The sequence below is a fragment of the Silene latifolia genome, chromosome 1, assembly GCF_048544455.1.
Source record: "Silene latifolia isolate original U9 population chromosome 1, ASM4854445v1, whole genome shotgun sequence".
Lineage (NCBI taxonomy): Eukaryota > Viridiplantae > Streptophyta > Magnoliopsida > Caryophyllales > Caryophyllaceae > Silene > Silene latifolia.
In genome coordinates, this window is record NC_133526.1 from 85,751,348 (window position 1) to 85,765,692 (window position 14,345).

Genomic DNA, 14,345 nt, shown 5'->3' on the forward strand with positions numbered 1-14,345 from the left:
GCGTCCCTGGCTGAGTGGAGTCACTTGCGGGAGTGACTTCACCCCCATTATTTGCCTTTTGTGGAACCCGCCACAGAAGGGATGTGCACATTAATGGATTTGGGTTTATCGCTCGACGGAGATGAGCGGGGCTTAGGTGGGAACGGCTGCGGTCCCCCACTGGCGGCGAGGAGTAACCTGTTGCGATAGGTACTCTGGCAGGGCTACACACTTTAGTGTGTAGTCAATATTGAGGAGTTGGTGATGGAGTTAGGGATGATGTGACGATTGAGCTGTGTTGATTTCTGTCTTATTGTGATTATATAATTGTGTGATTAGTACTGACCCCGTCTTTGTTTTATAAAACTGTGGTGATCCATTCGGGGATGGTAAGCAGTTGTTGAGCAGGTTTGATATGGTGCTTATAGGATAGCTGGGATGAGTCATCGCTTGCAGTTAGAAGTGTCTTCCGCTGTTGTCAGACATTTCATTTAGTTGTTAGACATTTGGTTTTGGAGAACATGTATTATTCTTTTATCAGTTTGGATTTGGTTTGTAATAACTTTAAACTTTATACTATTTAAATCATGTTTCGTTATTGCCATTTGATCATCATTGCCTTGGGAAACCGAGATGGTGATATTTCTATATCCGAGTGGTCCTGGTAAGGCACTTGGAGTATGGGGGTGTCACACAATATGTCACATATTATTAATTAATTTAATGCATATTTATCAAATAAATATCATTTTATAAATTAATTAAATCACATACAACAAATTGACTAATGATTCTTGATTACATAAATAAAATGGGTCATATAATTATAATTTACAACATATTGAAATTATAATTAACCATTCGTTCTTATCTCAACTGTTTCACAAACAATAATCAATTTTATTAATAAAGTATTTTCATTACTAAAATAAATCTTATTTAATCCAATTACAATAAGATATAAATATTCTCTCTCACAAATGAATTGTTCAATTTTAAGGAATTGATTAACTTGTATCGTCATACAATTAATCAATTTGTCTATTAAGGGAATTGTCCTTTATGTGTGACCTAAGGGATCAACTGATCACCAACGTCAAACGACAGTAATGTCTAACTCTAGTTAGCTGATCATTACTGATAAATGTTGATGAGTTGAGTATATAAATGAATCATCCCTTACGTATTCTTAATATGAGATTTAAACATGTGATCGCACTATTGTTGAGGACACATATTCCAACAATCTCCCACTTGTCCGAGACAAGTGTGCGTCACCAATTCTCTTGTCCTATTACAATCTCCCACTCAATGCAAGGTTTCTCGCAGGTTGTACTTGCATTTGATCATATCTTGAGTTGTTTCCTCGATTTGGAGTGTAACTGTCTGACCGGAATTATCTACCATAGATACTTTCCGAGCGTGGCCACGCATTTCCCGTTCACTACTCCTCGAGTGGCCTTGAGATTTCAAATAACCCTGAAAAGGGGATGGACAATTCCTATCGCACTATTCCATTTGTTTAGCCACAGTTCATCATAACTCAAAATATACTCATTTGACCTCAGTTACAACAGTCGTAGAGCATAAATCTAAGCCAATCAGAAATTTGTGCCAACTTGGGCGAATAGTCTCTAGTCAAAAGAATTGACTCATAAGAATACTATAGTAGCTCTTGCCACGACCAGGCTTTATGAATTATCAGAACTCTATAAGCGGTCACTGCCCGACAGAGTGTCATATACAGTCTGCCTATGTGATCGACTAGTCATCCCATATGACTCTATGACACTTGAACTTGCCATCAATCGCATCACACTCTAGTTACTTTGAGACGTCACCTCCTTCAAGTAACCAGGGGCGTATACTATGTCAATCCAGTTCACTTTAATAGGGTTCAACATGTCTCAATAACCCATTTGGATTTACAAAGTAATGGGTGAGTTTAAAGAAACTCAAACGATAAATGCGATTATCATATATGAACAGTCAATACTCTATTACTACTTCATATCTTATAATCTATAGTGTAATTTTTACACTAGTTGAAATGCAATACAAGCTTGGCAAGTGGATATACCATATATCCATATATTCCAACTTTATTAATTGCTATTTCCTTCTTTTCAATGTTATTTCTAATAACATGAATTTATCTAAGTATATGTCTAGTCTTCTTACCAGACTTGGGCTCTTTAACTTGAAAGATGCTCCCATTGTTATCACATAACTTGTGATAAAGTCTTTGGTAGAGGAATCTACTCTCATTCCCTACGTTGACCATTTTATCACAATTTACTTAGATTCTTTTTGTAGAATTTGCAATGTACGAAACTAAAATACTTTTCTAGTCTCTTACTCCTTAGTCAATAAAAACAGCCTAGGATTTCGACAAATCCTTTTTGGTTTGGAAACTAAAGTTTGTGCAACTCTTCAACACATAACTTAGTTTATCTTCTAAACATATGAATGAATCCTTAATTCTTCTCAAGAATCTCAAAGATGTTCTTTAAGGCTTTCACAAGCCCCATCATGGGAATTAACTTGTTATTGACTTATTATGCTCTAAGCATATGTTACATCATGGCATGTGCGTCTGTTGGCATACATGATCGTTCCAATGGCGAAAACATTAGAAATCGATTTCATGTAATCAACAACTTAATAGGTTCAGTGAACGACTATGACTCCATCATAGCAATTCCACTTTCATCAACATGAATAACCTACTCAACCTTCACTACTACAAATACAGGCAACTACAACGGCCCTTTAACAACGCTTATTCACGAAAATCATCAAAAGACGTTGTAGAATGGATGACGCTAATTTTACCAAACTTAATTACAACGGTTCTATGTTGTTAACCGTTGTTATTGGTTTTAACAACGGGTCATACTTTCAAAACCGTTGTTAATATAAAAACTAATAACAACGGTTACATTTTAACCGTTGTTAATAATTTGGCGCAAAATTAGTGAAAAGTAATTACAACGGTTTGTTTAGAACCCGTTGTTATTAGGTTGTAACAACGGTTGTATACTGAGTAACCGTTGTTATTAATGTAACGCAAATCTTAAGAACAATAGATTGCTTTATTCTGCTATACGCTACAAAACACAAACACAAGCTAATACTGCTACTATATCATCCTCCATTCCTCCCTGATCGTCTCTCTGTCTTCATCTCCGTCACTGTTGTCACCATCTTCTCTCTCTCTCATCGTGTTTATTAATCAGGTATATATGTTTCTTAGCAACGCTTATAGATATAGGATTTTTTGGGTTATTATCTAATTTGTTGATAATTTAGCTTAATTGCTTTCCTGAATTTCGTTTATTTGTTTGCCTATTATTACGAATGTAGAATAATGACTCGAACTTGGATGATTGATGCAAATATAAGTGACCGCAACTATAAGGATGGTTTAGCTGAATTTTATGAAGTCGTTTCGAACAATTTGAAAGGTTCTTCTAGTATTGCATGTCCTTGTGAAAGATGTGGTAATATTAGCTATATGGCTTTTCCGGACGTTAAAATACACCTAGAAAAGTGGAGATTTAGTCAATCCTATACACGTTGGATTTTTCATGGGGAACCATTAGAGGAAGAGAATAGCTCTGAAGAAGATGATGTTGAGGTACACGAAAGGCTAACTGATGATCCTGAGTTTGCCGAGTTTTTTGAGTTGGAAGAGTTGGAAGTAGAGAAGTTGAATGTTGGGTCTATAGATAATGAAGAGAATGTTGATGAGTCGAATGCTTTTGAAGATGTAGTGATGACACTAGTAATTGGGATGACCTTAACAACATGTATGAGAAGTTGTGTGAGTCTGAAGCACCTCTGTATCCTGGTTGTAAGTTCACAAAAATATCGGCTGTGGTGAAGTTGTATAATATCAGGGGGGCGAATGGGGTGAGTGACACGTGTTTCACTAGTTTTTTAGCCTTGATAAAGGAGTTGCTTCCTGATGGTAATGTTCTACCTGTTAAGACATATGAGGTGAAAAAACTAATAAGAGGAGTGGGTATGAAATATGAGAAAATACATGCATGTCCAAATGATTGCATATTGTATCGGAAATTATATCAAAACTTAACCAATTGCCCTAAATGTTTGGAGTGGCGTTATAAGGATAAGGAAGGGATCCCGGCTACGGTGTTGTGGTATTTTCCATTGATACCAAGAGTCATAAGGATTTATGCGAATCTCGATGATTCAAAAATGTTAACTTGGCATGAAACAGGAAGAATAAATGATGGAAAGCTAAGACACCCGGCAGATGGTATGCAATGGAAATCATTCGACGCTAAGTATCCCGAGTTCGGCAATGAACCTAGAAACTTACGTCTAGCGCTGTCCACTGATGGAATGAACCCACACGGAAACATGAGTAGCCAACATAGTACTTGGCCAGTAGTGTTGGCTATTTATAAATTACCTCCATATGTGTGCATGAAAAGAAAGTATTTGATGTTGTCGTTGTTAATTTCCGGCCCTAAACAACCTGGAAATGATATAGATGTCTATTTGGAACCTCTTCTAGATGATTTGCGAATGTTGTGGGATAGTGGGATAGAAGTATTTGATGCATATAAGAATGAAACTTTCAGTTTGAGAGCGATGTTATTGTGTACAATATCTGACTATCCGGCTTATGGCGATCTTTCTGGGCACACAGTTCATGGGAAAGAGGCTTGTCCATTGTGTGGGGGAGGATATCGAGTCTGAATACTTGAAGTCTTCTCGTAAGTATGTGTATATGGGAAATAGGAGGTTCTTGTATCATGATCATTGTTATCGCAAGATGCAGAAAGCATTCAATGGAAGACAAGAACTTCGTCAACCTCCTAGAATTTTGAGTGGGCATGAAGTTTATCAGAAAGTAAAGCATATTGAGATAGATTATGGGAAGAAGAGCGGCTCTAAATTGTCTATTCGTGGGTATAAGAAAAGATCCATATTTTTTTGATAAACTTCCATATTGGCCTGACATGGAGGTCAGGCATTACCTCGATTTCATGCACATTGAGAAAAATGTCTGTGATAATATTATCAATACCCTTCTGAATGTTCCTGGTAAAACAAAGGATAACGCCGCAGCTAGGGAAGATATGAAAATGATGGGTATTAGGCTAGAGTTGGCACCACAGAAGAGAGGTAATCGTACATTTTTACCGCCAGCAGCTTATACCCTTTCACGGAATGTGAAAAAAGAGTTCTGTGCATGCTTGAATGGAATTAAAGTGCCACATGGTTATTCGTCGAACATCAAAAGCCTAGTGTCGATGCAAGACCTAAAACTCACTGGGTTAAAGTCACATGATTGTCACACTTTGATTAAACAATTACTACCTGTGGCTATTCGTTCCATTTTACCTGAAAAAGTAAGATATGCTATAACTAGATTCTGTCTCTTCTTCCAGTCCATATGCGAGAAAGTCATCGATCCCGATGACGCGGATTCATTGCAGGAACTCGTTGTAACCTCTCTTTGTCAGTTGAAAATGTATTTTCCACCCTCTTTCTTCACTATCATGATTCATCTGACCATTCACTTGGTTAGGGAGATTTTGTACCTTGGGCCCGTGTACTTGAGATACCAGTATCCTTTCGAAAGATTGATGAAAGTCTACAAGGACTATACATCTAATCGGTATCGTCCGGAAGGTTGTATTGCTGAACGCGCTATTTTAGACGAAGCTCTTTCATATTGTTACGCTCATCTCTCCCCTGAGGAGTTGATTGACGTTCCTAAGAATCGTCATAGTGACTGGATGACCGGAAAAGGTATTAGGGGCCGGGTTGAAAAAATTGTGACACGTAAAATGCTGCATTTAGCACATACGTATGTGCTAAACAACGAAGATGAGGTGTAACCTTATATTCAACAACACAAAGATGAGCTCAAATACAATCACCCAAACAAGACTGAGAAGTGGATTGCAAACGAGCATACAAAGACGTTTGCAGAGTGGTTTAGGAATATTGTCTTAGAGTGTACAAATCAAACTGGTGATGACATCTCTCCTAGGTTACTACGTCTTGGTTTAGGTCCAAATGCCAGGGTCACCTTTTACAGCAGTTTTGCCATTAATGGATATACTTTTTACACTCGCGAGCAAGATGAGTTAAGCACAATGCAAAATAGGGGTGTGAGTTCTGAATTTGAGGCAATGCACTTTGCTACTTCAAAAGATAAAAAGCCTATTTGAGGAAAATGCCTTTATTATGGTGTTATTCAAGAAATATTGGTACTAGATTACATTGATTTCACAATGCCTTTGTTTCGATGTAACTGGGTTGATAACAACCTCCATTGTGTCCGAAAGGATAAGATAGGATTTACGTTGGTCAATCTGGGTAAGGTTGGCAATAATAAGGATGATCCTTTCATAATGGCATCCCAAGCTAAATAAGTGTTCTATGTCACCGATCCTATGGATAAGAAGTGGTATGTTGTACTGTCTATATGGAGTAGAAGGAGTAGTCCATCCGATAATGGTGATGATGATCAGGATGTCGTTTTTGAGGGAATGGATCACTCTACCACTGTATCTTATTTCGACGATGTTGACACTGATCATGAGGATACTGAAAGCATCTATATGCGTGATGACCATGGTGAAGGTATTTGGGTTAACGAAGAAACTATGACATCCAAGAAACATCACCGATCCTGAGATGGTTCATCAGGACACAGTGATATGGACGACCAACATTTTGAGTCATTTTCAGACCAGTAATTTGATGGTTTAATTTATTTGTGAGTTGTGGGGAGCTAATGGGATGCCTGAATTTATAGCAAGTATGCATGCATGGTAAATCCTGTAGCTTTTGGTAGCTTTAAAAAGCCAATAGAACCAATAATGGTCATTGTTAAATAAAGCTTCTCAAATTTGCATGGCATGGTAAAACCTGTAGCTTAGATATGCAGTATGCATGCATGCTGGTGTTGTCTTATTTTCTTGATCTTATTATTAGATGTGGATGCTGGTGTTGAAATTGCTGAATAATGTTGCGATATATGGTGCTTCTATTTATTACGGTATGTATTATTACTGAGTTTGACCGTAATGGAATTACAGTAATTTAAAAAAAAAAGGTTCAACAATAACAACGGTTATATTTAAATTACCCGTTGTTATTACTTTCAACAACAGTTATTTTTACAACACCCGTTGTTATTACTATCAACGGTTATAGTTACATAACCCGTTGTTATTACTTTCAAAAACGGGTGTAGTACCCCTACCCGTTGTCATTGATTTTTTAGACATATTTCATTTTGGCGCAAATTTGGTGAAAATATATTACAACGGGTATATTTTAACCGTTGTAATAAAGTTTTGACAACGGTTGACTTTTATTGACCAGTTGTTATTAAGATATAACAACGGTTTTGTTTTGAGGACCCGTTGTCAATAGTTTGTCTTAATAAAAAACTAATTTACAAACACATACAGCATACCACACAAACACACACAACACCAGTTCAACCGTTGGTATCCTGAGTTTATTATTCTCTCTTCCTCGCTTTCTACATTCTCGTTGCCGGCCGTCGCCCAGTTTCCGACGCCCAGATTCCGTTGCCTTCCCTTATAATCGTGCTCGTTCTCTTTATCATCATCATCATCATCATCAGGTATGTTTACTTTAATTTTGTGTTTCGTCATTAGGGTTTTAAGACGATCATCTTTTTTCTTTTTCATGCATCTGTTTGTTTTTCGTCTTCTTTGTTATCTTTATCATCCCGCATCATCTACTTCACTCCTCTTATTAGGTTTAGGATTTTAGAAGCTCAATCTGTTGTTTTAAATTTTCATTCCTATTAAGGTTTAGGGTTTTAGATAATACTCTGTATGACGTTGTTAAGTTGTTCATTTCCTATTTCATTCATATTTGGGTTTTAGGATTATCATGGGTGAAAAACGGAAAAGAAGTCAAAAGAATAATAAGCCCGGGGATAATAAGCCTAGTGAGAGGGGTGCTACGAAGTGCCCGCAAGCCCTTGCAACTATAGCCGCTAAAGAGCCGCTTGAAATAACATGAAGCTCGAAGGGTTTACCTACTGGTCCAAATGCGGGTTTTTTATCCAGTTGGATTGGATGTTGCACAAGACAGTTTGTGCCTATCCATTTAGATGACATTAGAAATTTGAATCCAAAATTGAGGATGTTATACTTGGCTCGTGTAAAGGAAGCCTTTGATATTGCCGATGAATGCCATGATAAGTATTTAATGCATAAGGCATGGGATTCCCTAAGGCAGTGGAAGTGTGACGTTGCTAGGGATTGGTTGTATGTGGACAAGGCAACGGGGGAGATGCGTAAGAACCCACCGGGAGACAATAAGTGTCCCACCATCAGTCAAGAACAATGAGATCTTTTCAAAGAGATGAGAACTACTGAGAAGTTTCAGGTTAAATATCCTCGCCTTTTAACGATTTACCTATCATTTTTTTAATTAATGAGTTCTTTATATAATCTTTTTATTATCTCATCTACTTGCGCTTTTATATAATTATTTGAAGGCCGTTAGCAGAAGAAATCGTGCTAACATTTCATGCAAGAAGGGGAAATTGTATGGTTCTCGAGGCGGTTACAGAAAGATAGAAGAGAACCTCGTAAGTAGCATGCATTCCCCTGTGAGACTTGATTTTTTTAATCACACTTGGACTTGCATTGATACACATTTACACGTATAACTGTTACCATGTTAATGTGTAGGTGGCAAAGGGAGTGACCAACTTGGATCGGCATGTAACTTATAAAGAAGGGCACACGCCTAAAGGATCCCGGTCGCGTGACAAATATGATGAGGAAGTGTTGGCCAACATAGTAAGCATTATTTTATTAAGACGAGTTCATTACTAACTTTATTATTTTAGTCACAAATATAATTTGAAGTTTATTTAATATATTATAGGACAACGTATTGAAGGAGATAGAAGAAGGGAAATTCACTCCCAATGGTCGTAATGACGTTCTTGCTAGAGCGATTGGCCGACCCGAACATCCAGGTCGATTGAGGGGCGTCCCGTTACAGGTTGGAGTAACAAAATACTATGGGACAACTGCCCCGATAAAGAAGAAAAGGAAGACTAAGTCTGAGAAGGCTGACATGGTACCATTTATTCTATTATTTTCATTTAAGTTCAATTCACATGTTATTGTTGGGATAAAAATTGCTGAAACATTACATTCTTGGCACGCAGCTTCAGTTAATGGCATCCGTACTACTAAAGTTGAATGCTGGAGGCAACCTTTCCGAAGAAGATGTGAAGATGATGGAGGATGTCATTTATAAAGGGGGTAATAAGGTACAACAGATTGGTCAAGAGGCCGCTACTACCTTGGTAATACATGAGAAGGAAGTATCGGTCAACGAGATTCAGAAAGATCAGGTACCTAATGCTTCTGAAGTTGTAACAACTAAAGCCGATCAGGTACCTAATACTTCCTTATTTTTCTTTTCTTTTTTTTGGGGTAAGATCGGGGGTGTGTTCCCTGCCAGCTCTAATGCTATAACTTCCGACATCGTGCCATTGGTTAATTTTATTAGGTAAATAATGGCTCAAAAAGGAGATGCAACTTGAGAAGACGGCTGATGGAAAACAAAGATACATCCCCTTCAAGTCGTTCAACTGTTTTCGAAGGTATGCATGAAGTGTTTAATTAGTTAAATTTATATGAATTCTATTAAATTTTGGGATATAATAATGTATGTGTATTCTTCAGGCCGTAAACAAGAGGCCAGTTATTCTTGCTGACCCTAAATTCGAAAATCCATATGTGCGTGTTGGCCGGGGTCTCGTAGAAATGCACACCAAATCAGCAGCGGAAATTGTAGTGGTTGTTCATGGCGAAAAACTTTTGCCGAATCATAGAAAAGTAGAGATAACTATAGTCTTTCCAGGCCATGAAAACTTTCAACTGCCTGTCCCAGTTCGTGACGACATTACCATTCTGGGAGATGCGGTTGGAAGTTTCATCCAATGGCCTGATTCTCACATCCTCTTGGCTCGGTCGTCTCCGCCTCACCAAAGCGATTGGGGTTAGAAGAAATACCTTTATATATATGTTAAATTTTTAATTGTTGAATGTTTTTATATGTTAAATTTATATGTTACTTTTTTTTGTAGGGAACAAAAAAGCCGGCTTTGGCGGATAAGCCTAAGTCCACAGACATGCCAACTACCTCGTCGAGATAACAACTTGATGAGGTATTTAATTAACTTCTCCATTTTTATGAAAACCTCCCTTTAATTTTTTTTTGTTTCTGTATTTCTAAAAAGCATGGAAATTTTTTGTATGTAGGGAACAAAAAAGCCGGCTAAGGCGGATAAGCCTAAGTACCCGGACATGCCAGCTACCTCGTCCAGACAACAACTTGATGAGGTATTTAATTAACTTCTCCATTTTTTTAAAAACCTCCCTTTATTTATATTTTGTCTGTATTTCTAAAAAGCATGAAAATTTTGTGTAGGGGACAAAAAGACTGATAAGCCTAAGTCCCCAGTCATACCTGCTACTACTACCTCATCATTGAAAGAGCAGGTTGATGAGGTATTTAGTTAAGTACGCTTTTATTTTTATTAATCCAACTAGCTAGCTAGGATATGTTACCTTTGGATTTTTTATTATTTTAATTATCTACATGTGTAGGCTGGTGGTAGTAGCACAAAATCAAAGAATCATTATTTCCCCGAACTGAAAGATGTTAGGAGTTTAAACTCCACAAAATATTCTGGGAAGGATTACATGCAAAAAGTAAGAACGGTGATGATGAGGAAACTGCATGAGGAGGCTTGCGATCGCATAGAAAACGAGCAATTGATAATTATTCCGCTCGAGGAGCATATTCTAGGGGTTGAGCGCGAAGCACTTATGTCATGGAATATGCTAGCCATTTGGGCTGGCCTAGACGAGATTGATGTCCAACACCTATTTGTTTGGATGAAGTAAGTTTCTTAATAAATAATTTCATATTCTAATATTCTGACTACTAGATAGTGTTTTAAATAACAAAAATTTTAACCGTAATAATGTAGGATATTGAAATTGAGAGTGATCCCCGAGAAGAAGATTCCATCTGATCAATACGGATTCCTGTGCCCCTATATTTTATCTATGTTTATCCCGATTTATTTGTTCGAAGATCGGGTAGATTATATTGCTCAGCAATTGGCGACAACCAAGAAGCTGTTTTTTGCCCCCTATAATGAAAAAGGGTAATAAACAAATTAATATTACGTTTCCCCCTACAATTGCATTTTCATAACTAATATATGTACTTGTTAATAATGATGATGTGTCTCTTGATGTAGGACTCATTGGGTGCTAGCAGCCATCATGCCGACGAAGAAGAAAGTATTTTGGTTGGACTCTATACATAATCCACCAAGCGAGACTTTTAAGCGATTGATTACTAAGTAAGTTTATAATACTGATTTATTTATAATAACATTTTCAGTTTTTATTTATAGCAAAAACCTCATTTTTGCCCCTAAAAAAATGAGTTTCTGCCTCCTTTTTTTTTTTTTTTAAAAAAAAAAAAGGGCATTTGAGAAGAAAAGAGCTAACGAGCAGGATCAACCCACGAAAGATTCTGATGATGGCCCTACTTTTATTACGATAACAGGGGTACGTGCTCAAATACAATACCTTAAGTGCAAAAATCCGTGTTTAATACTAATACAATACCTAAAGTTCAAGATTCTGATGTGAGCCTTCTCTCGTCTGTTTGTTTTTATGTAATCATAGGTCCCTCGCCAGCCGGATAGCATACAATGTGAATACTACGTTTGTCGGTTCATGTTGGAGATTATTACGCGAAGATATATCCTTATTTCAGAAAAGGTTAGTAATTTAATAATGTGTTTATTACTTTTTTTAAATTAGAGCTGATGTTGTCTTGCTTGCTGCTATACCATGATGTTGCTATGCAGTATTTGATTTTGTTACAATAATGTCTTGTCTTTGTTTTTTCCGCAGTATGTAATCAACCCGTCACAAGAGATTCAAAGACAAAAAAGTTTAGATATAGACGAGGTAAGGGACATGTTGGGCAAATACGTCTTAGAACATAGCAATGCTCAAGGCTAAATGCATGATACTCGAGCTTAGATCGACTTATTAGTAAATTTTTTGTTGAAGTTAGGGAATGATTAGTTCATGTAAATTTAACTCCTTGTAATTATATATATATATATATATATATGTATGTATATATATATATATGTATGTATATATATATATATATATATATATATGTATGTATATATATATATATATATATATATATATATATATATATATATATATATATATATATATATATATATATATATATATATGTATATATATATATATATATATATATATATATATATATATATATATATATATATATGATGTTTCTTTGTTGTGGTTGAATTGAATCTATTGAGTTCGATGAACCCAAATTTGTGATTTATCTTTGTCTTTGGTATATGGTGCTGCTGATATATGCAGGTTTTTGAATGACATGAAACAAATTTAATTTTAAAAAACATTAGGAGTTCGTAATAAAAACGGTTACTAAAAAAAACCGTTGTGAATACCCTTCACAAATACCCGCCATAATATTCAACAACTGGTTTTAAAATAGGAACCGTTGTAAATACCTTTCACAAATACCCGCGAATAATATTCAACAATAGGTTTTAAACGAAGAACCGTTGTTACTACAAATTTCAACAACGGGTATTTAGCATATACCCGTTGTTAAAAGTCTTCACAATTTTGGAGGAAAAGTTACAACAACGGTTATACATATGACAACCGTTGTTATATTATTCCCACCAAATTTTTGAAACACTTTCCACAACGGATTACACGCAACAACAACGGCTTTTAACCGTGGTGAATACTTTCGACAACGGTTTAAGTAAATAACCTAACCATTGTAAATACCTTTTACAACGGCCGCTTTAACAACGTCCGCTTTTTGTTTTTACAACGGTTTTTACCCGTTGTTATAGCCTGTATCTGTAGTAGTGCTTGTTGATGTTAAACAGATATGAAAGATCTTATCATCATAAGACTCTCAACTCTATACCAATATTCTCTCATATAGATTTAGAAATCTAGAATAGATCGCACCTTTTCCTAGTCTCCCAATCACTCTTTCACAGAAGAGAGCATTGGTACATTATTCTCAATAAGTAATATGTTATCAACATATAAGACATGGGAAAAATAATTCTAGCTCCCACTTAACTTCATGTATAAACATGATTCTTCAATCATGTGAACTATACCATTCTCAATTATCACATGAACGAAAAGTATAATCCTTAATGCTTGCTTAAGACCATTCTGGGATCACTTAAGAAAGCTACGCATAATATGTTAGGATTCTTAGATCTTTATCTAAGGTTTTGTGTTCCAAACACATTCTTCTCTAAATTCCCATTTTAGAAAAGCGAATTTTTAATTATCATTTGTCATTCTTCATTAAAATGAAATGCGGCAATTCCTAACATTATTTATCTTGATTAACATCTTCATGTCAATCTATGCACTTATGTACTCTAAAGCTCTATTTACTATTAAGGAGACCCTCGCCTTAAAGTAAATCTACTCTCGAGTAACAATTTTTGGATTGTAATGCTATGGCTCGTTTGTAACAAGGTCGATTTGGGACAAGGTCATAATACCATTACTTTTGAAAAGCAATATTTTAACAATAAGACATGTGCGCTATACTCCCACTCTATATTTATATATTATAGTTCCATTACTTTCACAAAGTAACACATTAACTATAAGACATGTTTGTGACGATCCAATCTACTCCCACTCTATCTCTCAGAAATACATCTATCTTCTTGAGAGATAGCTTTGTGAGTTACAAACATACATATGGTGGAGTATTAGAAGTTTCTCTAGATTAGCTCATAAAAGACCACCTCTTTCATTGCTGTTTGATTTATGTAATATGTGAGTCTGATCCATGTCATATGTTAAATAGACTCTCTATTTCAGGTATCTCCTGGTTGACCATCCGTTTAGAATAATGTGTCCGTTTTGGTTTGTAAATTCCCTAACATGTGAGTTCAATAGCTCAACAAAACTTTATAATTGATCTTACATAAGTAAGTGGTTACTTTTAGTAACAATGGCTAAGGAGAATCGAATTCATAGCTTATGGACATATAATGATCTAATCATTATAATTGTCAACTTGATCAATTTAAGTTGATAATCTTATGTTTCTCGATGCAAGTAGTGTATTGTGATAAATTTTAGAACAAACGATACGATAAAGTAAGTGACTTGGGTTGCAAACCAAGTCACCAATATCCAAAATACAACCATTGT